This window comes from Schistocerca gregaria, chromosome 7, assembly GCF_023897955.1.
Source record: "Schistocerca gregaria isolate iqSchGreg1 chromosome 7, iqSchGreg1.2, whole genome shotgun sequence".
NCBI classification, from domain to species: domain Eukaryota; kingdom Metazoa; phylum Arthropoda; class Insecta; order Orthoptera; family Acrididae; genus Schistocerca; species Schistocerca gregaria.
This window is the reverse complement of record NC_064926.1, coordinates 246,987,952-247,014,419: the sequence shown is the minus strand read 5'-3', so window position 1 is coordinate 247,014,419 and position 26,468 is coordinate 246,987,952.

Sequence of the window (26,468 nt, the reverse complement as noted above, 5' to 3'; positions counted from 1 at the left end):
ATAAATATAAAGTTCAGTGTTCCCATCAACTTAGAGAAATTTACTGGCAACCGGGGCATGTGTAACAACAACGACACTGTAATATGGTAGACATAAGCAATTTTTCCCATATGATTTTTCGATAAACTTGTGTAATTGATGTTCTGATTTAAATTTTTTTATTTCATGCCATTGTGTTAAGAAAACTGTAAACAAGTTTCAATGTGAATATTAATGTTAACGTCCAATGTCAAGTAATATTGTAATAGAATTGAAATGTAACAAATGTTGAAACTGCTGTATGATGATTAAAATTGTAACTGTGCGTCTGGTCCATACGTAGGCAATGTGTTAGGATATGTAGAATGCAAAACCTCGGGTGAATACCCTGTCTGTCAGGGAGCGGTAAAAGGTGGATGGCAGGCGAGCGCGGGAAAATGCGCATGTGCATTGCATGGCACAACGGGCTCAGTAGTAGTTGGAGTTTGGCACTGGTTTGAGCAACACCTTCTGGAGCGAGGAGACTCTCCTGGAAGACGAAGCTTCACTAAGCCTTGGGTATTCCGTTCCAACGCCCACACAGCTTGGAAAAGTTCCATAGGCACTAAATGGAAATATATTGCGACACTAAGAAGAATTAAAGTGCCGATACGTCAAGAGCCATAGCCGTGACTGTATGAGTGCTCTGTACCTCGCCGTCTTGCCGCCCGCCAACCGCCGCATCGATACAAGCAGGTTGACACTTGTAGTACTGTATTCGTGTGGATCAGAGCGTGAACTGTGTTTGTTTGGTGCAATAATAACCTAAATATTACCGGAAACTTTCCATCATTTAATTTTTCTCACAACTAACCTAGACAGGTTCCTTTCCAAACGTTGTGCATTCCGAGTGTCCCGAAACGAAACTGAAAAATTGTGTTAATAACAATCATTTGCAGAACTAGCTATGTTAGAATGGTGTTTAAATAAATGTTTTGTTAATGAACCAATAAATGAATAACGAATGTCTAACGAAGTTGAAAGATAACTTTAGTATTGATATAGTAATGAAGTTTATTATTTCGAAACAGATTTAAAGGCATTTAAATGGGCAGTAAATAAGATGAAAAGAATAGTAACTTATACACTGGAAATCTCGAACGCATAACAAACTCAGTAATCAATTTTTTAAATACAGCGATCATAACAGTTTCAGCCCCCCCCCCCCCCCCTCACTCATTTCAATTCTGAAGTGTTCTAAATTGGTTTGATCAGCAAAAGTTAAAGTCAATATAAAAGTCAAAATTTATCAGTGTTTTATCTTTATCAAAATTGACATTTCGTGTGTGGCACGAAAGTGCAATTTCTAGGGTTACCTATGTGCGATTTTAATCAGATTAATAGATAGTATAAGGTTTTGTAGTATACATTATAGTGTAGTTTTATGTAATCATCCATATCAGTACAGAACGTAGATTTTCTGGTTTTAAAATTCGACTATATTATGCAGTGTTACAACTTGTTGTTTTGCATGAATATATACCAACTTGTGTAGGGAAGAAACTCAGTTAGTGCCTAATTAGGCTGAAGACCGTATTGTTCTCTAATTGGTAGCATCTTCTGGGTTGCTTTTGATCCATTCTGACGTGTGATTGCATTTCGAACTTACTTGACGGATCATTGTTATTACAGAGTGGATGTAAGTCTGATTTACCACCATTCAGGTTCACGCGGTCGATACCTATACGAAAATCTTTTCTCATAAGGTGAATCTCGCTCACTTACCATAGCACAGGCGTTAACAAGTGCTGTGTCAGGGATTACAGTAACTGACGGAAAGTTAAAACAGAAGTGATTTCTGGCATTTCCCAAAGAAGTGTTACAGGCCCCCTACTGCCCCTATCTATATAAGCGATTTAGGAGACAGTCTAAGCAACCGTTATAGGCTGTAGACGATTTAGAAAAGATGTCTGTATGGTGCGAATTGGCAATTCGCCATAATGCATGAAAAATTTGAGGTCATCCACGTGAGTGCTACAAGGAATCTAATAAACTTCGGTTACTCGATGAATCAGTCAAGTATAAAGGTCGTTAATTCAACTAAATACCTAGGAATTTCTACTACGAACAACTTAAGCTGCAAAGAAGATATAGAAATTTTTTAGGGTAGGCGAACCTGAGACTCGTTTTATTGGTGGAACACATAGAAGATGGAACAGATCCACTAAAAGGACTGCCTATACCATACTAGCCCCTCGTCATTTGGAGTACTGCTGCGCGGTATGGGATACTAACCTGATAGGCCTAACGGTGTACATCAAGAAAGTTCAGAGAAGAGCAGCACGTTTAGCACTATCGAGAAATCGGACAGAGGCACTCACTGATACGATACAGGATTTGGGTTGGACATCATTAAAACAAAGACGTTTTTCTTTGCGGAGGAATTTTCTCATGGAATTTCGATCACCAGCGTTCTCCCCCTGAATGTGAGACTATTTTGTTGACGCCGACCTACATAGGGAGAAACGATCATCATAATAAACTAAGGAAAATCAGAGCTCTCTATGGAATATATGGCTGCTCGTTTTCTCCGCGCACTGTTCGAGATTGGAATAACAGACAATTATTGTGAAAGTGGTTCGATGAACCCTATGTCAGGCAAGTAAATGCATTTTGCAGAGTATCCATGTAGACGAAGATCTGGATATTCGAAAAAAGTGACACATCAGTAGCGCTGGATGTAGCTGCTTACAGGTGAGGCCAGGAAACTGTAATCTACCTGCTACACGAAGGTGTTCGTCTTCGGTGAATGCATAAAATGTTTAGTTTTAGAGTCTTGCGTTACTGGTTTACGGTCCTGGAGTTTATGGATATCCAGCCTAAACGACTATCATTGGACTTTGTGTTTGCATGATCGACTGCTGTTAACTTATCAGCAGGTTTCTCTTTTAAACGAATGTTACATGTGAGACGAAGTATCCTGCCAGTTAATTAGTCTCCTGTAGGAATTAAATCTGGAAGTGTATATGAGACTGGCTAGTAAAGTAAGCGCCAGTACTTTTCTTCTGGGATGCCATGAATATATGTGGAATACTGGATGGCTAAAGTTATTCCTTGTGCACAAGCGATGAAGGTGCTGGCACAAATTGTATTTCATAGCCTAGAAGTCCCCACACTAGGCAGTCCACTGGAATGTCACGTCCAGGGCAACGTCTCCATTAATAGACGTGTGAGTATGAATTTCGGTGACTCTGTTACCACTGCATATCCAAACTACGTTCACTGCAGCATACGTCGGCTACACTGCATTGGTAAAGTCGTACTCTTCAGCTGTGCACAAATATATTAGTAACTGTGCGCCCACAAGTGCTCCTAGGAGCTCAAGACGAACCTGTTCCTGCTAGATACTAAGTGAAATTGACCCATTCTGTAGGGGTACTTTCTTAGACTACTAATAACTATTGAGTACCAGGCTCCAGCATAACCACTGCTAAATTTTGAATACAAATTATCAGTAATGCCGGTTGAAGGCTTCCAGCATTAGAAGTCACCCTCATTGAGACACCTGCTGTATCAGAGAGGGCGGAGGGTCGGACAAGAGTTCAGAACGCTTTCTTGCCCTTGGCCCTAAAAGGTGAAAGAATCAGCAATGATAAATGGCGTGAGGACGCTATAGGCTATGGAAACCGCAGTATTAAAGACTCAAGCTGTGTCCACAGAAAATGTGGCCTGTATGTGAGAAAGCGTCACGATGATCTCTCCATTAGCAAAAGATTCTTGACAAGCCCTTCTTAGGTAGTGTGGGAGGGCGCTGCCAAGGGGGACGTGCCCACGGGAAACAGACCGAATAATCAACGAAATGATAATGTTATGGCAGTCGCGGCGTGGAATGTCACAAGTTTGAACGTGGTAGGGAAGCTAGGAAATTTGGTAAGAGAAAATTGGTCTAGGTATAATAGGTGTCAGTATAGTGAAATTGGAAGGAGAGGAGGATTCATAGTCATACGAGATGGGGTAATATCAACAGAAGAAGACGAAGGCATAGAGGGAGTAGTATTATTTAAGGAAATTGGAAATTTGTGGTAAGGTCTTATGGGACCAAACTGCTGACGTCACAGGTGCCTAAGCTTACACACTATTTAATCTAACGTAAACTAACTTACGCTAAGGATGACACACACACCCATACCTGAGGGAGAACTCGAATCTCCAACGGGAGGAGCCACGTGGATCGTGACAAGACGCCTCAGAGCGCACAGCTGCCGTACTCAACTTCATCCCTCCGCCGCTTCAGACCGAACCCAAGTTATTGTGTTGTTCAGGCCCCAGTGGACCCCTCCGGGGAACGTCTCACACCAGACGAGTGTAACCCTTATGTTTGAGTGGTAGAGTAGCTGAGGTGGAATAAGGGGAACCAGCTGGCATTCGACAAGGCAGATGGAAAACTGCCTAAAATCCATCCACAGACTGGCTGGCACACCGGAACTCGACACAAGTCCGCAGGGCGGATTCGTGCCGGGGACCAGGCGATCTTTCTCAAGTTGTGCCATAAATTTCTCTCCTCCCCAATTCTATTCAGTGTCTCCTCATTAGTTATCTGATATACCCATCTAATCTTCAGCATTCTTCTGTAGGAGCACATTTCGAAAGCTTCTATTCTATTCTTGTCTATGCTATTGATCGTCCACGTTTCACTTCCATACATGGCTACACTCCATACAAATGCCGTCCGCGGTGGTCTCGCGGTTCTAGGCGCGCAGTCCGGAACCGTGCGACGGCTACGGTCGCAGGTTCGAATCCTGCCTCGGGCATGGGTGTGTGCGATGTCCTTAGGTTAGTTGGGTTTAAGGGGACTTATGACCACAGTAGTTGAGTCCCATAGTGCTCAGAGCCATTTGAACCATCCATACCAATACTTCCAGAAACGACTTCCTGAGACATCAATGTATTCTCGATGTTAACAACCTTTTCTTCTTGAAAAACGCTTTCTTTGCTATTACCAGTCTACATTTCATATCCTCTCTACTTCGACCATCATTAGATACTTTTTTCCGTAAATAGCACAACTCATTTACTACTTTAAGTGTCTAATACCTTAATCTGATTCACTCAGCATCATCCGATTTAATTCGACTACATTCCATTACCCTCGTATTGCTTTTGTTGATGTTCATCTTGTATCCTCCTTTCGAGTCACTGTCCATTCGGTTCAGCTGTTCTTCCAGGTCCTTTGCTGTCTCTGACAGAATTACAGTATCATCGGCGAACCGCAAAGTTTTTATTTGTTCTCCGTGGGTTTTAATTCCTACTCCGAATTTTTCTTTTGTTTCCTTTACTGCTTGCTCAATATACAGATTGAATAACATCAGGGATAGGCTACAACCCTGTCTCACTCCCTTCCCAACCACTGCTTCCCTTCCATACCTGTCGACTCTTATAAGTGCCATCTGGCTTCTGTACAAATTGTAAATAGCTTTTCGCTTCCTGTATTTTACCCCTGTCACCTTGAGAATTTGAAAGAGAGTACTTCTGTCAACATTGTCAAAAGCTTTCTCTAAACCTACAAATGCTAGAAACGTAGGTTTGCCTTTCCTTAATCTGTCTTCTAAGATAACTCATAGGGTCAGTATTGCCTCACGTTATCCGACATTTCTACAAAATCCAAACTGATCTTCCCCGATGTCAGCTTCTACCAGTTCTTCATTCGTCTGTAAAGAATTCATGTTAGTATTTTGCAGCAGTGGCTTATTAAACTGATAGATCCGGTAAGTTTCACATCTGTCAACACCTGCTTTCTTTGGCATTGGAATTATTATTTACTTCTTGAAGTCTGAGGGTATTTCGCCTGTCTCATATATCTTGCTCACCAGATGGAAGAGTTTTGTTAGGCCTGTCTCTCCCAAGGCCATCAGTAGTTCTAATGGAATGTTGGCTACTCCCAGGGCTTTCTTTCGACTTAGGTCGTTCAGTGGTCTGTCAAACTCTGTACACAGTATCATATCTCCCATATCATCTTCATCTACATCCTCTTCCATTTCCATAATATTCTCCTCAAGTACATCGCCCTTGTATAGATCCTCTTTTTTGTATACTCCATCCACCATTCTGTTTTCCCTTCTTTGCTTAGCACTGGGTTTCCATCTGAGCTCTTGATATTCATACAAGTGGTTCTCTTTTCTCCAAAGGTCTCTTCAATTCTCCTGTAGGCAATATCTATCTTACCCTTAGTCATATAAGCTTCTACATCCTTACATTTGTTCTCTAGCCATCTCTACTTAGCCATTTTGCAATTCCTGCCGATCTCATTATTGGGACGATTGCATTCCTTTCTGCCTGCTTCATATACAGCATTTTCATATTTTCTCCGTTCATCAATTAAATTCAATGTATCTTCTGTTACCCAAGGTTTTCCACAATCCCTCGTCTTGCTACCTACGTGATCATCTGCTACCGTCAATATTTCATCCCTCAAACCTACCCATTCTTCTTCTACTGTATTTCTTTCCCTCATTCTTGTCAGTCGCTCCCTAATGCTCTTCCTGAATTCCGTATAACCTCAGTTTCTCCAGGTCCCACCTCCTTAAAGTCCTAACTGTTTGCAGTTTTTTTAATTTTAGTCTATAATTCATAACCAATAAATTATGGTCAGAGTCCACATCTGCCCATGGAAATGTTTTACAATTTAAAACCTGGTTCCTAAATCTCTGTCTTACCATTACATAACCTATCTGAGACCTTCTAGTGTCTCCAGGCCTCTTCCATGTGTAAAAACTTCTTTCATGATTCTTAAACGAAGTGTTAGCTATGATTAAGTTATGCTCTGTGCAAAATTTTACCAGGCGGTTTCTTCTTTCATTTCTTACCCCCATTCCATATTCAGCTACTTCTTTTCCTTCTCTTCCATTTCCTACTATCGAATTCCAGTCGCCCATGACGATTAAATTTCCGTCTCCCTTCTCTATCTGAATAATATCTGTTATGTCTTCATACATTTCTTCGATCTCTTCGTCGTCTGCTGATCTAGTTGGCATATATACTTGTACTACCGTGGTAGGGATAGGCTTCGTGTCTATCTTGGCTACAACAATGCATTCCCTATGATGTTCGTAGTAGCTTACTCGCACTCATATATTTTTTTTTAAATTAATAAACCTACTCCTGCATTACCCCTATTAATTTTGTATTTATATCAGTGCAGGTACCTGACCAGAAGTCTTGTTCCTACTGCCACCGAATTTCACTAAATCCCACAATATCTAACTTTGATCCATCTTTTCCCCTTTTTAAATTTTGTAACCTACCCACCCGATTAAGGTATCTGACTTTCCACGCTCCGATCCGGAGCGCGCCTGTTTTGTTTCTCCTGATAAAGACGTCCTCCTGAGTAGTCCCCAGCCTGATATCCGAATGGGGGACTATTTTACCTCCGGAATATTGTATCCAAGAGGACGTCATAATCATTTAACCTTACAGTAAAGCTGCATGTCCTCGGGAAAAATTACGGCTTTAGTTTCCCGTGGCTTTCAGGTGTTCGGAGAGCTAACACAACAAGGTCGTTTTGTTTAATGTTACAAGGCCAGATCAGTTAATCATACAGACTGTAGCCTCTGCAGCTACTGAAACCACTCGTTTCTCTTTCCTCTCAACAGATACCCTTCCAAAGTGGTTGCACCTACGGTACGGCTATCTGAATCGCTGAGGCACACAAGCCTCCTCACCAACGGCAAGGTCCTTGGTTCATGGGGGGAGGGGAGGGCGGGTACAATCTGCTATCTATATTCAGCGACTATGTTTCTGTTTGTTGAAATATTCAGCAACTAGCTGCACAAACGTAATGTTATTGCTTTACCGGTTTCAGATAAAAAGTGGTTCAAATGGCTCTGAGCATTATGGGACTTAACTTCTAAGATCATCAGTCCCCTAGAACTGAGAACTACTTGAACATTACTAACCTAAGGACATCACATACATCCATGCCCGAGGCAGGTGGTTTCAGACATATATTGCTCTTGTTAAGGAGATTTTAATCATGGCAGTACTAGTGAGCATCGGAAACAAGGAGGTGCATGTAGTGACATGCTGCAAACAACTGCTTATTTCGGCACTCGCTTACAGTGCGATAATTATAATCTTCTGAAAAAGAACGCTGTGTGTCTGGATCCAGTAACAGAAACTGTTTTTGCGCAGCTTGTTGTCTTCGACGAATGTAATGCAAAAATATTATGCAGGATTCGGTGTTATTCTAATTTCGGCCTGATTAGTAAACGAAGACTAAATAAATATTTGGCTACAGAGTAGCAGAAGAGCACGCCACTACGAGGGGACTTTTTACATAAAATTGATATCAAATTAATTAACTAATTAATTAAATTGAACAATTAATTCCACTCAACCGCTCAGCCACTTCTCCCACTCCTCGGGCCACTCCTTCTCCGGCGAAATCCTCAACCCTGACCACCCCTTCACTCACCCCCACCCCTCCTCCTGCACCTGGGTGTTGATGGAAAAGCTGGGTCTGCCGGTGTGGAAGGATATAGGTTGACATTTCATCGTTTTTGAGGATGTGCAGGAATTATTCTGTTGAAAGAAGGATTCCCAATACCACCATCTGCTACCACCTTCCGCCACGCTCTGCCCCCTCTTTTTCCGATCATGTTTGCTCTCCTTGACATTCCTGGGCCGACCTATCCTAGTTCACAATACTGCCTCGAGAGGGCATTCAAAACTGTTACGTCACAAGGTTTTCCACCATCCCCATCCGATACAGGCCTGTTGCCAATTCAAAGATCTCGGTCTATTTATACAAGAGTGTAGAATTCACAATATCACTGACCACCCCCACTTTCCACAGTCCCACTTGGAAACTCTTGGCATACTTCCAGTCTGTTCTGAGGCAGGACGTAGGGTAGACTTTCCTTCTTATTTGTGGAAGGTGCTAGTGTTATACTGTTGGAAGAAGAATTCACAACACCACCCACCACTTCTCCCTGTCAGCAGTTTTTTCTGACAGCATGTGCGCATATCTGTGCAAGAACTTCTTCTGTACAATGCCGCAGCCAGACAGTGCTCAGAAATGTGAAAACATGTGTATTTCCCCAGTGAATATTGGCGGGTAAAGCTGGGTTTTTGGTGTGGAAAGCGCAAGTGATATTCTGTTGCGTGTCGCCCAACTATGTACAGATTACTAAAAAAAATTATAAACATCTATATGCGCAGCTGCAGATCCAAACATACATCAAATAAGAAAAACCTCATCTAAACTTCACAGCAAAATTTATCCCAGTACATAAAAAAACCTTCAGCTGCAGATTATAAACACGCACCCTACGTAGTGCAAGGGGCTCACCACTGGGCACCTTGTTCAGACTTGTTGAAGTAACCAGTCTGTAACGGTTAATTGTGTCAGGTATTACATGGTTGCTATATCAATTGAATTTCCGCTGGAGGCTATTCCACTATCGCAACGGGCTGTGCAGACACCGCCCCCTAATACCCGCGGGCAGAAGCCGTAACCGCAATGCGCCAGTACCGCTCAAAGGCCACCTCAAAGCTACCCACAGTCTACAGTCTGAGGTTATCGCCCAGGGTCTGGTGGCGCTAGAGGTGACTCCCTCCGATCCGTCCCTGAAACCAAACAAAGGGGATTGCAGTAACCTGTCCTCTTACATAACCCCATTTCAACTTGCTTAGTTCACAACATAGCTACAAGAGGACACTGAAAATCTTAACATCGTTGGTTTTTCCCAGCTCCACTCCACCTTTCTCAGCCCTAACAAAAAAAAGTCAAGAAAAAGTACTCAGTGTGTTTGCCGAGGAGTTGAAGGGCCTCACAATATGAAAATGATGGGAAATTTCAGTCAATGTTCATTACATTCCAGAGGACATGACAACATATATTCGTTATTTATGTACAAAATTAATGTTTACATGTTCTTTATTTAATCAGTTCACAGGAGACAAGGCGGGTGTTGGTCTGGAAGTTGTGGGTATTGTACAATTGCATCTTTACTATTTAATTCCTGAAAATTTTGCGTGCATGTGCAAAATCACCACGAAAATCTCTGTCTCTAATAACGTTGCCGCACATCATCAATATAAACATCTGTGTCCTAAACCCTTATTGCAAACATGGAATGAAAATAGATCACGGAATTCTCATGTGTGATTACATTGCTACAGAGCATCAAAACAAAAATCGCTGCAGACGGTTTGTAATATGATAAGCGTAAATCCGCGGTCTTGTATTTCTTTTCCTCATACTTCTCTCGTGCGCTGGCCGTGGCTGCCAGTTCCGTCGCGTGAGCTGCAGTAACATCCCCGCCAAATTCCACTCAACTTTTCGGTGCACACCGTTGCTACAGGACTTAAGAGTCCACAGGGAACACTTGTGCTCAACTATAAGTCCTGGAGAGCTATCTGCGAAACGTATCTCAGAAGGGGATGCGGAAATCGCGAGACCGCAGCCGCCCATCGGCAAGTGCTGCAACTTACAGGTGGTGCCTGACAGTATCTATATCTTCTCTAGCCTGTAGCTGCACGGCACAAACTAGGTGGTATCGCTTTGTGGATCTCAAGCATGTCAGCAAGTGCCCCACTGCCTTTGTTCAATAAGCTGTCAGTTGTTGGTGTTTGAGTTGCTTCCAGCTTGTGAATCGACTCTTAAATATGCATTCTTCTTTCGCTCACTGCGGTTGCTTACCGGCAGGTAGGTACTTCACTGCAGTTGGATGCTTCCGATGACAGTGTATAGGAGTTCTGGTCCTATTAATGTGCAACCTATCTAGTTACATTCAAGTCAAATACCATCCCCACCATAGGTCTTCCCGCCTGCTTGCAGACAACATCATCACATACGCACATACAACATATAAAGTAAATACTCCGCAAGCCTCTGTACAGTGGATGGTGGAGGGTACATCACACCAGTATTATCGATTACCCTTCCACCCTACTCTCATACACTGAGGGAGTAAAAAAATTGGTTGTCTGTTTACTTACATACACACCATAATCCAACGTCGTGCTCCCAGGATAAATAGGTCGTCAATAACGTTTTTTTTTCTTTTACGTACTGTAATGGAGTACGCCAACCTATAATTCGCTTTTGCTTTGTGGATCAGCCACGTAACACCAACTGATATTGGTTTAAATGGTTGGTGGACAGCGACTATGTGGCGTTGGAGTACCAGATCAGTGTTAATGTTCACTAGTACATATCATTTAACCACGAACGTCTCTGCGCATGTTGTCAGGATGGCAGCTGACAGTGTCCTCAAAATTATGTTGGAAGTTGAGAATGTGTGGAGAGGTACAAAGGTGAAGCTCGTTTAAATAGAGTGGGAGAAGTTGTGCGTTAACTGACACGTACATCGAGGGACAGTTGACGGCTCGGTGTTCCCGTCTCGGTGTTCCCGTCTCCCATAACAGCAGTGTTAATGCATCATTACTCTTTGTGCTTTGTGTTTCTGTTTTAAAATTAACAGCTCTAGAGCGATTGCAGAGTGTATTTTTAAAGCATTTAAGTGTCATGCATATACGTGATCTGCTGGATGTAGTATGTGCTGCAATAGAGCGAGAGTAGCTCTGTGCTATTCTCTTGCTTAAGGTAGTGAAAGCATTGAGGTGGCGATGTGCTGTTTGTGATTACAGTGAAACGGTCATCCTAAGATGAACGAACGTTCAGTGCACGTACTCCAGCAGGTACTGGATACGATATAAGTAGAATTCAAAGTAAACAAAAACTTAAGTGAAGCCTATATAAGTACAACAGTACTGTGTATGCTACGCCCTCCCACCATTAACAAATGTTCCATTAAAACTACAGTCTTCCGTGCTGTATACATCCATATACAATCCTGGAAATTGAAATAAGAACACCGTGAATTCATTGTCCCAGGAAGGGGAAACTTTATTGACACATTCCTGGGGTCGGATACATCACATGGTCACACTGACAGAACCACAGGCACATAGACACAGGCAACAGAGCATGCACAATGTCGGCACTAGTACAGTGTATATCCACCTTTCGCAGCAATGCAGGCTGCTATTCTCCCATGGAGACGATCGTAGAGATGCTGGATGTAGTCCTGTGGAACGGCTTGCCATGCCATTTCCACCTGGCGCCTCAGTTGGACCAGCGTTCGTGCTGGACGTGCAGACCGCGTGAGACGACACTTCATCCAGTCCCAAACATGCTCAATGGGGGACAGATCCGGAGATCTTGCTGGCCAGGGTAGTTGACTTACACCTTATAGAGCACGTTGGGTGGCACGGGATACATGCGGACGTGCATTGTCCTGTTGGAACAGCAAGTTCCCTTGCCGGTCTAGGAATGGTAGAACGATGGGTTCGATGACGGTTTGGATGTACCGTGCACTAGTCAGTGTCCCTCGACGATCACCAGAGGTGTACGTCCAGTGTAGGAGATCGCTCCCCACACCATGATGCCGGGTGTTGGCCCTGTGTGCCTCGGTCGTATGCAGTCCTGATTGTGGCGCTCACCTGCACGGCGCCAAACACACATACGACCATCATTGGCACCAAGGCAGAAGCGACTCTCATCGCTGAAGACGACACGTCTCCATTCGTCCCTCCATTCACGCCTGTCGCGACACCACTGGAGGCGGGCTGCACGATGTTGGGGTGTGAGCGGAAGACGGCCTACCGGTGTGCGGGACCGTAGCCCAGCTTCATGGAGACGGTTGCGAATGGTCCTCGCCAATACCCCAGGAGCAACAGTGTCCCTAATTTGCTGGCAAGTGGCGGTGCGGTCCCCTACGGCACTGCGTAGGATCCTACGGTCTTGGCGTGCATCCGTGCGTCGCTGCGGTCCGGTCCCAGGTCGACAGGCACGTGCACCTTCCGCCGACCGCTGGCGACAACATCGATGTACTGTGGAGACCTCACGCCCCACGTGTTGAGCAATTCGGCGGTACGTCCAGCCGGCCTCCCGCATGCCCACTATACGCCCTCGCTCAAAGTCCGTCAACTGCACATACGGTTCACGTCCACGCTGTCGCGGCATGCTACCAGTGTTAAAGACTGCGATGGAGCTCCGTATGCCACGGCAAACTGGCTGACACTGACGGCGGAGGTGCACAAATGCTGCGCAGCTAGCGCCATTCGACGGCCAACACCGCGGTTCCTGGTGTGTCCGCTGTGCCGTGCGTGTGATCATTGCTTGTACAGCCCTCTCGCAGTGTCCGGAGCAAGTATGGTGGGTCTGACACACCGGTGTCAATGTGTTCTTTTTTCCATTTCCAGGAGTGTAGATACCCTCATGGTTTCGAAATGTAATTTGCTAGGGAAGAAACAAATACCCATTAATCCAGCTGTGCAGTGGAATGAGATGCATCCAACTTCATCTCCAAACTTCAGTCAGAGCTATTTAAGTACAGTTATGCTGTGCGTGGTACTCCCTCCACTAAAAAAAATTCCATTAAAGCTACAATTCTTCCTCAACATATACAACCCATACACTGTTCTGAATTCTACACCCTGTATTGTTAGCATTTAGACGGGATCAAATTCAAACATTCCCTGTCTATAGTTACAAATCACGCCTTAAAAACCAAGTTCTTTTTAGCAGAGAAAGATGTAAACGTTTCTCCGAAACTTTATGTGTTCACACATATCCATTGTGCTAAAAAAATCTAGCATGTTATCCAACTCTACAGGCTACTAATCACCTATATACGGGATTTGCAATACTACAGGCTGATGGTTCATTTCAACTCCAAGCGGTTCGGCTTTAGATACGAATCCAAACCAATTTATTTTATGGTAAAACTACAGTGGAGTGCATAGATTTACCACTATTACAGTACTGGTATATGACATCAGCCTTCCATCCAACATATAGCCCATGCTTTAAGGAATACCTTCAACCGCCATTTATGATTACATATGCTGTGTAATGCTTTATACGTAGGTAATATGATCCATAGCCGAAGACAGCACTCAAATTTCCTTTTTCTCCAACACAGAATCTAGTCGCTACTAACTTAGTGGGGTGTGTATGTCCCAAACACTGGTTACCATATCAAGTGGAACTGTATAGCACAGATCTGAACAAGGTACTCTACTGGGAGACGAGGTGATATTCTTGGACGCCATGAAAGACTACATACAATGTGTGATCAAAAGTATTTGTAAATCACCAAATATCATATTAGGTGCATTTTGCTCCCACCTACTCCCAGGTGCTCCATATCAGCGACCTCAGTAGTCATTACACACCTTGAGAGAGCAGAATGGGGCGCACCGCGGAACTCACGGAATTCGAAAGTGGCCAAGTGATTGGGTGTCACTTGTGTCATACGTCTTTACGCGAGGCTTACATACTTTTAAACATCCCTAAGTCAGTTGTTTCCGATCTGATAGTGAGGTGGAAACGCCAAGGGACACGTACAGCACAAAGGCATACAGGCAGACCTCGTCTGTTGACTGACAGACACCGCCGACAGTTGAAGACGTTCGTAATGTGTAATAGGCAGACATCTATCCAGACCATCAGACAGGAATTTCAAACTGCATCAGGATCCATTGCGTGTACTATGACAATTAGGTGGGAGGTAAGAAAACTTGGATTTCATGGTCGAGCGGCTGCTCGCAAGCCACACATCACGTCGCTAAATGCCAAACGATGCCTCTCTTGGTGTAAGGAGCGTAAACATTGAACGTTTGAACAGTGGAAAAAATGTTGTGTGGAGTGACGAATCACAGTACTCAATGTGACGATCCGATGTTAAGGCGTGGGAATGGCGATGCCCGGTGAACGTCACCTGTCAGTGTGTGTAGTGCCAACGAAAAATATCGGAGGTGGTGGTGTTACTTTGTGGTCGTGATTTTTATGGCGGGGGCTTCCACCCCTTGTTGTTTTGCGCGGCACTATCACAGCACAGGCCTACATTTATGTTTTAAGCACCTTCTTCCTTCCCGCTGTTGAAGAGCAATTCGGGGATGGCGATTGAATCTTTCAACACGATCGAGCACCTGTTCACAGTGCACGGCCTGTGGCGGAGTGGTTAGACGACAATAACATCCCTGTAATGGACTGGCCTGCACAAAGCTTCTGATATGAAACCTATAGAACATCTTTGGGATATATTGGAACGCTGACTTCGAACCAGGCCTCACCGACCGACATCGATACCTCAGTGCATCACTCCGTGCAGAATGGGCTGCCATTCCCCAAGGAACCTTCCAGCACCTAACTGAACCTATACCTGCGACAGTGGAAGGTGTCATCAAATCTATGGGTGGGACAGCACCATACTGAATCCCAGAATTATCGAGGGATAATGCCACGAATTTTTAAGTTATTTTCAGCCAGTGGTCTGGATGCTTTCGATCACATAGTGTACCATAACAGAACGGTAGTGTTATATGTCAATTCCGTGCTCAAAGTTAAAAAATCACGATTCTTTAACACAGATCACAGAGTAATCATAGCTATCATATTAAGAGCAAACCTAAGTGTGACTGATGTAGGGAATAACAAGAAAAAGAACCAGTTTAACCATAGGTTTTGTTCTTCACAATATGTATTAACTAAGTATAAAAATGCATCATTAAATAATAGTAATTTTTACAACATCGTTACCTTCGTCAAATATGCTCTGTAGCACATGAGGTAAGGGTTAGTAAACATTTAACGCAAGCACCAATACGTTTGGAGATAAAGAAAGTACTCCTACTTCTTTCTGAAAGCAGATTTTACTCACGAGAGCATTGTCAGAAGCTCTCACAGTCACATGATGATCCGATGCTGCTTTCGGAATATTTAATGGAAGTTTAATATTAGCTGGAAACTTTGCTGTATTTTTTGCATTTCTGTTCCGACATATATTACCCACGAAACACTTACCGCACGCAAAAAGCACAAACAATCACTTGGAAAACCACACACCACGTTCAATCATGAGTTATTAGTTTTCTGTATTTGTGTGTATCGATTTCTCGTAGGGGATCCCAGACCCCATCCTGGACCTAGCGCCAGTGAATGCTCCTTTAGATGGCACCCTGGTCGTATCGTGGTTGGACGCTCCTTCGAAACCTACTTCAGACCTACCACCACCTTCAGATGCCATCGCAGTCATATCGCAGGTGGATTAACCTCCGAAACGAAACTTGCACCTACCACTGGTGTATACAAGGTATCAGATTTAGGCTTGTCAATGACAATCCGTTTTCAGTGTGAAGGATTAACGGAGAAAATATAAAGATATTTTGGAATTACATAAAATGTACCACTTCACAACAGATGTACATGTGGTTGATGTGTAGCAGTGTAATTACAGACTCAGTTTCTTGCGGTAATACCGTACGCTCACGCGAAATTCTCGATGTAAATGATAAAGAAAGAATTATGCATTAAGCACAGCCTTTCAGTCCAAACTTAGCTTTGTCTCCAGTTCTTGTTGTGGTTGTTGTTGTTGCTGTTGTTGAGGTCTTCAAAATGGTTCAAATGGCTCTGAGCACTATGCAACTTAACTTCTGAGGTTATCAGTCGCCTAGAACTTAGAACTACTTAAACCTAACTAACCTAAGGACATCACACACATCCATGCCCGAGGCAGGATTCGAACCTGCGACCGGAGCGGTCGCTCGGCTCCTGAAAGTGCCTAAAACCGGACGGCCATTCCGGCCGGCCTGAGGTCTTCAATCCTAGTACTACTAGTTCAATGCAGCTCTCCATGTTACTCTATCCTCTGCGATCGTCTTCATCTCTGAATAACTATTGCAACCTATATCTTTCTTAATCTGATTATTGTATTCGTCTCTTGGACTCCCTCTACGATTTTTACGCCCCTCAATTCCCTGACTAGTGATCCCTTAATGTCGCAGAACGTATCCGATCAACCAAACCGTTCTTCTTGTCACATTGTTGCATCAATTTATTGTCTCTTTAATTCTGTTCAGTACTTCCTCATTAGTTACATAATTGACATATCTAAGCTTCAGCATGCTCCTGTAGTACTGCATTTCGAAGGCTTCTACACTCTTTTTATGTAAACTGTTTGTCGTCCACGTTTCATTTCCATACATGAATACACTGCAGATAAGTACCTTCAGAAAAGACATCCTAACACTTAAATCTTTATTCGATATTAATAGATTGGTTATCATCAGTCATTTTGCTGCCCAAATGACAAAACTCATCTACTACTTTAAGTCCCCCCCCCCCCATGAACCATGGACCTTGCCGTTGGTGGGGTGGCTTGCGTGCCTCAGCGATACAGATGGCCGTACCGTAGGTGCAACCACAACGGAGGGGTATCTGTTGAGAGGCCAGACAAACGTGTGGTTCCTGAAGAGGGGCAGCAGCCTTTTCAGTAGTTGCAGGGGCAACAGTCTGGATGATTGACTGATCTGGCCTTGCAACATAAACCAAAACGGCCTTGCTGTGCTGGTACTGCGAACGGCTGAAAGCAAGGGGAAACTACAGCCGTAATTTTTCCCGAGGACATGCAGCTTTACTGTATGATTAAATGATGATGGCATCCTCTTGGGTAAAATATTCCGGAGGTAAAATAGTCCCCCATTCGGATCTCCGGGCGGGGACTACTCAGGAGGATGTCGTTATCAGGAGAAAGAAATCTGGCGTTCTACGGATCGGAGCGTGGAACGTCAGATCCCTTAATCGGGCAGGTAGATTAGAAAATTTAAAAAGGGAAATGGATAGGTTAACGTTAGATATATTGGGAATTAGTGAAGTTCGGTGGCAGGAGGAACAAGACTTCTTGTCAGGTGACTACAGGGTTATAAACACAAAATCAAATAGTGGTAATGCAGGAGTAGGTTTAATAATGAATAGGAAAATAGGAATGCGTGTAAGCTACTACAAACAGCATAGTGAACGCATTATTGTGGCCAAGATAGATACGAAGCCCACGCCTACTACAGTAGTACAAGTTTATATGCTAACTAGCTCTGCAGATGACGAAGAAATTGAGGAAATGTATGATGAAATAAAAGAAATTATTCAGATAGTGAAGGGAAACGAAAATTTAACAGTCATGAGTGACTGGAATTCGAGTGTAGGAAAAGGGAGAAAAGGAAACATAGTAGGTGAATATGGATTGGGGGCTAAGAAATGAAAGAGGAAGCCGCCTAGTAGAATTTTGCACAGAGCACAACTTAATCATAGCTAACACTTGGTTTAAGAATCATGAATGAAAGTTGTATACATGGAAGGACCCTGTAGATACTAAAAGGTATCAGATAGATAATATAATGGTAAGACAGAGATTTTGGGACCAGGTTTTAAGTTGTAAGACATTTCCAGGGGCAGATGTGGACTCTGACCACAATCTATTGGGTATGACGATAGACTAAAATTGAAGAAACTACAAAAAGGTGGGAAATTAAGGAGATGGGACCTGGATAAACTGAAAGAACCTGAGGTTGTACATGGTTTCAGGGAGAGCATAAGGGAACAATTGACAGGAACAGGGGAAAGAAATACAGTAGAAGAAGAATGGATAGCTCTGAGGGATGAAGTAGTGAAGGCAGCAGAGGATAATGTAGGTAAAAAGACGAGGGCTGCTACAAATCATTGGGTAACAGAAGAAATATTGAATTTAATTGATGAAAGGAGAAAATATAAAAATGCAGTAAATGAAGCAGGCAAAAGGTAATACAAACGTCTCAAAAATGAGATCGACAGGAAGCGCAAAATGGCTAAGCAGGGATGGCTAGAGGACAAATATAAGGATGTAGAAGCTTATCTCACTAGGGGTAAGATAGATACTGCCTACAGGAAAATTAAAGAGACCTTTGGAGATGAGAGAACCACTAGTATGAATATCAAGAGCTCAGATGGCAGCCGAGTTCTAAGCAAAGAAAGGAATGCAGAAAGGTGGAAGGAGTATATAGAAGATTTATACAAGGGCGATGTACTTGAGAACAATATTATGGAAATGGAAGAGGATGTAGATGAAGACGAAATGGGAGATACGATACTGCGTGATGAGTTCGACAGAACACTGAAAGACCTGAGTCGAAACAAGGCCCCCGGAGAAGTCAAGATTCCATTAGAACTACTGACGGCCTTGGGAGAGACAGACATGAGAAAACTCTACTAGCTGGTGAGCAAGATGTATGCGAAATAACCTCAGACTTCAAGAAGGAGATAATAATTCCAATTCTAAAGAGAGCAGGTGCTGACTGATGTGAAAATTACCGAACTATCAGTATAATAAGTCACAGTTGCAAAATGTTAACGCGAATTATTTACAGACCAATGGAAAAACTGGTAGATGCGGACCTCAGGGAGGATCAGTTTGGATTCCGAAGAAATGTTGGAACACGTGAGGCAATACTGACCTTACGACTTATCTTAGAGGAAAGATTAAGAAAAGGCAAACCTACGTTTCTAGCATTTGTAGACTTAGAGAAAGCTTTTGACAATGTTAACTGGAATACTCTCTTTCAAATTCTGAAGGTGGCAGGGGTAAAATACAGTGAGCGAAAGGCTATTTACAATTTGTACAGAAACCAGATGGCAGTTATAAGAGTCGAGGGGCATGAAAGGGAAGCAGTGATGGGGAAGGGAGTAAGACAGGGTTGTAGCCTATCCCCGATGTTATTCAATCTGTATATTGAGCAAGCAGTAAAGGAAAAAAGAGAAAATTTTGGAGTAGGTATTAAAATTCTTGGAGAAGAAGTAAAAACTTTGAGGTTCGCCGATGACACGGTAATTCTATCAGAGACGGCAAAGGACTTGGAAGAACAGTTGAACGGAATGGACAGTATCTTGAAAGGAGGATGTAAGATGAACATCAACAAAAGCAAAACGAGGATAATAGAACGTAGTCAAATTAAATCGGGTGATGCTGAGGGAATTATTTTAGGAAATGAGACACTTAAAGTAGTAAAGGAGTTTTGCTATTTAGGAAGTAAAATAACTGATAATGGTCGAAGTAGAGAGGATATAAAATGTAGACTGGCAATGGCAAGGAAAGCGTTTCTGAAAAAGAGAAATTTGTTTACATCGAATATAGACTCCTGGAAATTGAAATAAGAACACCGTGAATTCATTGTCCCAGGAAGGGGAAACTTTATTGACACATTCATGGGGTCAGATACATCACATGATCACACTGACAGAACCACAGGCACATAGACACAGGCAACAAAGCATGCACAATGTCGGCACTAGTACAGTGTATATCCACCTTTCGCAGCAATGCAGGCTGCTATTCTCCCATGGATACGATCGTAGAGATGCTGGATGTAGTCCTGTGGAACAGCTTGCCATGCCATTTCCACCTGGCGCCTCAGTTGGACCAGCGTTCGTGCTGGACGTGCAGACCGCGTGAGACGACGCTTCATCCAGTCCCAAACATGCTCAATGGGGTGCAGATCCGGAGATCTTGCTGGCCAGGGTAGTTGACTTACACCCTCTAGAGCACGTTGGGTGGCACAGGATACATGCGGACGTGCATTGTCCTGTTGGAACAGCAAGTTCCCTTGCCGGTCTAGGAATGGTAGAACGATGGGTTCGATGACGGTTTGGATGTACCGTGCACTATTCAGTGTCCGCTCGACGATCACCAGAGGTGTACGGCCAGTGTAGGAGATCGCTCCCCACACCATGATGCCGGGTGTTGGCCCTGTGTGCCTCGGTCGTATGCAGTCCTGATTGTGGCGCTCACCTGCACGGCGCCAAACACGCATACGACCATCATTGGCACCAAGGCAGAAGCGACTCTCATCGCTGAAGACGACACGTCTCCATTCGTCCCTCCATTCACGCCTGTCGCGACACCACTGGAGGCGGGCTGCACGATGTTGGGGCGTGAGTGGAAGACGGCCTAACGGTGTGCGGGACCGTAGCCCAGCTTCATGGAGACGGTTGCGAATGGTCCTCGCCGATACCCCAGGAGCAACAGTGTCCCTAATTTGCTGGGAAGTGGCGGTGCGGTCCCCTACGGCACTTCGTAGGATCCTACGGTCTTGGCGTGCATCCGTGCGTCGCTGCGGTCCGGTCCCAGGTCGACGGGCACGTGCACCTTCCGCCTACCACTGGCGACAACATCGATGTACTGTGGAGACCTCACGCCCCACGTGTTGAGCAATTCGGCGGTACGTCCACCCGGCCTCCCGCATGCCCACTATACGCCCTCGCTCAAAGTCCGTCAACTGCACATACGGTTCACGTCCACACTGTCGCGGCATGCTACCAGTGTTAAAGACTGCGATGGAGCTCCGTATGCCACGGCAAACTGGCTGACACTGACGGCGGCGGTGCACAAATGCTGCGCAGCTAGCACCATTCGACGGCCAACACAGCGGTTCCTGGTGTGTCCGCTGTGCCGTGCGTGTGATCATTGCTTGTACAGCCCTCTCGCAGTGTCCGGAGCATGCATGGTGGGTCTTACACACCAGTGTCAATGTGTTCTTTTTTCCATTTCCAGGAGTGTAGATTTATGTATCAGGAAGTCGTTTCTGAAAGTATTTGTTTGGAGTGTAGCCATATACGGAAGTGAAACATGGACGATAACTAGTTTCGACAAGAAGAGAATAGAAGCTTTCGAAATGTGATGCTACAGAAGAATACTGAAGATAAGGTGGATAGATCACGTAACTAATGAGGAGGTATTGAATACGATTGGGGAGAAGAGATGTTTGTGACACAACTTGACTAGAAGAAGGGATCGGTTGGTAGGACATGTTTTGAGGCATCAAGGGATCACAGATTTAGCATTGGAGGGTAGCGTAGAGTAGCATGGAGAGCTGCATCAAACCAGTCTCAGGACTGAAGACAACAACAACAACAACTACTACAACACTTTAAGTTATCTCATTTCCTTACTGAATTCCCTGAGAATCACATGATTTAATTCGATTACATTCCATTACCCTAGTTTTCCTTTTGTCGATGTTCATCTTATATCCTCCTTTTGAAAGAGTGTCCATTAGCATTCAACTGCTCTTCCTAGTCCTTTACTATCTATGACAGAATTACAATATCATCGTCAAATCTGAAGCTTTTTCCTTCTTCTCCCTGAATGTTACTTCCTACTCCAGATTTTTCTTTTGTTTTCTTTACTGATTGCTCAAAGCACAGATTGAATATCATCAGCGACAGACTACAACACTATCTGATTCGTTTCTCAACCACTGCTTCCCTCCCATGTTTCTCGATTCTTATAACTATAGTCTGGTTTCTGTGCTGATTGTGAACAGCCTTTCACTCCCTGTGTTTTTCCCTGCTACTTTTAGAATTTGGAAAAGAGTATTCCAGTCAACATATTCAAAAGCTTCCCCTAAGTGTACAGATGCTATAAGCGGAGGTTTGGGTTTCCTTAATCCATCTTGTAAGATACGTCGTAGGGACAGTACTGCCTTCCGTGTTCGTCCATGTCTCTGGAATCCAAACGGTTGCGCCCTGAGTTCTGCTGCCATTCTTCTGTAAGGAATTCGTGTTTGTATTTTGCAACTATGACTTATTCAAGTGACAGTTCGTCAATTTTGGAATTACCATGTTATTCTTGAAGTCTGAGAGTATTTCGGCTCCCTGATATATCTTGCACACCAGACGGAAGAGTTTTGTCATGGCTGGCTCTCTGTAGTTCTGACGGATTGTCGTCTATTTGCGTAGCCTTGTTTCGACTTAGATCTTTCATTGGTCTGTCAACGTCTCCTTGCAATATCATATCTCCCATCCCATATTCATCTCCGTCCGCTTCCCTTTCCATAACATTTTTTTCAAGTGTCCTGTAAATTGATTAAACAATGAATATCCAGACTGAACATTTTCGTATAAAAAAAGGCATGTAATTAGTATGTCTTCTGCAATGTATTCAACATTGATGTGAATTTCCTCCAATTTCACATAATGAGGTCATTGAATTCTTTCAGCTCTAATATTTTTTTTTCTCGTGGGACTGCCGAGAAGGGCGGTTGGCGGTGGGAAAACCCAGTATCATCACAATTTCGAGCGCCTTCTGGTACGGGTACAGTGGACTAGGTTAGTTGATCTGGTGCTGTGGAAGAGAACGAGTTGCTGAAACCCCATTTGTTTCGCTGCAAGGAGAATCATTATTAGTTCAGCATATTACTACCGTCGGAATGCTGTCCATCCTAGCACCCTAGGATAATAGTACCTACCTGCAAGATGGATCGCAACAGGCTGTTGCACCTCCAGATCCCTGGCACTTACTACAGTTGGGGAGCAGATCTGCGTTAACCTGTCAGCAGTCACAGCATAGAGTAGTAATGGTGTTTCAGCTCAGAACAGTTAGTCAATGGTGTCTGCACAATCCTCCAAGTTTGTGGAGCAACCTCCAGCGGCAGCAATCATGTAAGTAGCTGACTTCATCAATTGTTACCGATCTGTTACTTCAGCCACAGCTCCGAGCAAGACACCCTTTAGCGTGCCATTTGTAGTACATAGGGTGCATGTTTACGGTCTATAGATGTAGGTATAAAACATAAATTTGGGTACCGTTTTTCACGGCCTTTGAGGTGTGTCTTGGCCCATCACATGATCTGTAGGTAAAGTGTATACGAGGTGCTTCACGATATATGCAACGTTTTTAAATCGGTAGCTGGGCATATAGATGTCTATGATTTTCAATGATATGTACATAATTAAGGCATCCGAAACAGGATAATACTTCAAGCTGCCACCAAGCTGGAAGCCCAAGAACTCTTCGCCATCTGTATACGCCGGGAAAGCATACATTCACATTTAGGATAATACTTGTAGTTCCCACGGCAACTGTTCAGCTTCTCCCGCCAGCTTTCGAGGGGGAAACCAATGATGTCACAATTTGGAGTTTCCCCAGATCGTGGTATTGTGAAAGGTTGGTCCTTCCATACATGACGTGTGAGATATCAGAATAAATTGGGTGTAGGGTGCTGCGGAAAATGGGTGTGGGGTCGGTATTGCTGCTCCTTCTTCCAACAGGATAACACTCTCACCTTCCCGAACACTGTCTAAACGTCGCTCACAAATTTCCTTGTGGGGGCAGAGAAAGTGGGGATGGAGTTGATATTGTGAACTAAGCTAGTCGACATCAACTCTGCCAAAATTCCTCACTGTAATGTAAATAGGCAGACAGCCATGTGCCCTTTACTGATGGTATGGTGAAGTAGGTCATTCGTCCCACTCACAACAAGACAAGCATATATGATCAGAAAAAAGTAATGGTGGGGTGCAGCGGAAAACGGGGTTAGGGTGTGGACTTCCAAATTCTTCTGCTGACAGGATAACAACTTCACATCCAAAAGAGAAACCTCTGTCCTTCGACAGTGGCAGCTTATCAGAGACTAAGCGTTTCTCACCAGCTAGCAGGTGGGGAGGTAAAGAGAAAGAGGAGGAGATTGAAGTGAGGAGGGGTGGAACGGGTGGGGAGTTCTGGTGATTTAGCAGGAGGAGAGAGGAGGGTTGAAGGGCGCCCGTAATTATTTAATCAATAATATGAATTCGATATCAAGAGTGCTCTCGTATCGGCTCTACTCCAGTACTCACATATTAATTTCACAACATTTATTTTTATTTATTTTTTTAAATTTTTGCCGGCCGGCGTGGCGGTGCGGTTCTAGGCGCTTCAGTCTGGAACCGCTCGACCGCTACGATCGGAGGCTCGAATCGTGCCTCGGGCATGGATGTGAGTGTGCTCAGAGCCATTATTCCACACCATTTGGGATTTATGAGTAATGTGGTTTCCGCTGTTGAAGACGATCTGAAATGCACAAATCTCGCGAAACGCATCATTATCGATGAAATACTTGCCAAAGAGCCTCTTTTTCGTTTTTGGAACAATGTTTGCCGTATTTCACGGTTTATTTTCGAACATATGGGTTTTCCGTCTGTGTTGTTACGCAGGAACTTACACTACTGGCCATTAAAATTGCTACACCAAGAAGAAATGCAGATGATAAACGGCTATTCATTGGACAAATATATTATATTAGAACTGACATGTCATTACATTTTCACGCAATTTGGGTGCTTAGATCCTGAGAAATCAGTGCCTAGAACAACGACCTCTGGCTGTAATAACGGCCTTGATACGCCTGGGCATTGAGGCAAACAGAGCTTGGATGGCGTGTACAGGTACAGCCTCACATGCAGCTTCAACACGATACTACAGTTCATCAAGAGTAACGACTGGCGTATTGTGACGAATCAGTTGCTCGGCTACCATTGACCAGACGTTTGCAATTGGTGAGAGATTTGGAGAATGTGCTGGCTAGGACAGCAGTGGAGCATTTTCTGTATCGTACGGGACCTGCTGAAATGTACGGTTTCGCAGGAATCGAATGAAGTGTAGAGCTACGGTCGTAACACATCTGAAATGTAACGTCCACTGTTCAGAGAGCCGTCAATGCGAACAAGAGGTGACCGAGACGTGTAACCAATGGCACCCCATAACATCACGCAGGGTGATACGCCAGTATGGCGATGATGAATACACGCTTCCAATGTGCGTTCACCGCGATGTCGCCAAACACGGATGCGACCGTCATGATGCTCTAAACAGAACCTGGATACATCCGAAAAAATTACGTTATGCCATTCGTGCACCCAGGTTCGTCGTTGAGTACACCATCGCAGGCGCTCCTGTCTGTGAAGCAGCGTCAAGGGTAACTGAAGCCATGGTCTCCGAGCTGATAGTCCATGCTGCTGCAAACGTCGTCGAACTGTTCGTGCAGATGGTTGTTGTCTTGCAAACGTACCCATCTGTTGACTCAGGGATCGAGACGTGGCTGCACGTTCCGTTACAGCAATGCCTGTCATCTCGACTGCTAGTGATACGAGGTCGTTGGGATCCAGCACGGCGTTCCGTATTACTCTCCTGAAAGAGCCACCGTGGTACAACAACCAAGTAAGAAAACTGCTGCGAAGACAAAGGTAACTTCACAGCAAGCATAAACATAGCCAAAGCCTTGCAGATAAACAAAAATTACGCGAAGTGAAAAGTGGTGTGAGGAGGGCTATGCGAGAGGCGTTCAATGAATTCGAAAGTAAAGTTCTATGTACTGACTTGGCAGAAAATCCTAAGAAATTATGGTCTTATGTCAAAGCGGTAGGTGGATCAAAACAACATGTCCAGACACTATGTGACCAAAATGGTACTGAAACAGAGGTTGACAAACTAAAGGCCGAAACACTAAATGTCTTACACAGGAAGACTGCACTGTAGTTCCTTCTCTAGATTGTCGCACAGATGACAAAATGGTAGATATCGAAATAGACGACAGACGGATAGAGAAACAATTAAAATCGCTCAAAAGAGGAAAGGCCGCTGAACCTGATGGGATACCAGCTCGATTTTACTCAGAGTACGCGAAGGAACTTGCCTCCCTCCTTGCATCGGTGTACCGTTGGTCTCTAGAAGAGCGTAGCGTTCCAAAGGATTGGAAAAGGGCACAGGTCATCCCCGTTTTCAAGAAGGGTGGTCGAACAGATGTGCAGAACTATAGACCTATATCTCTAATGTCGATCAGTTGTAGAATATTTCGAACACGTATTATGTTCGAGTATAATG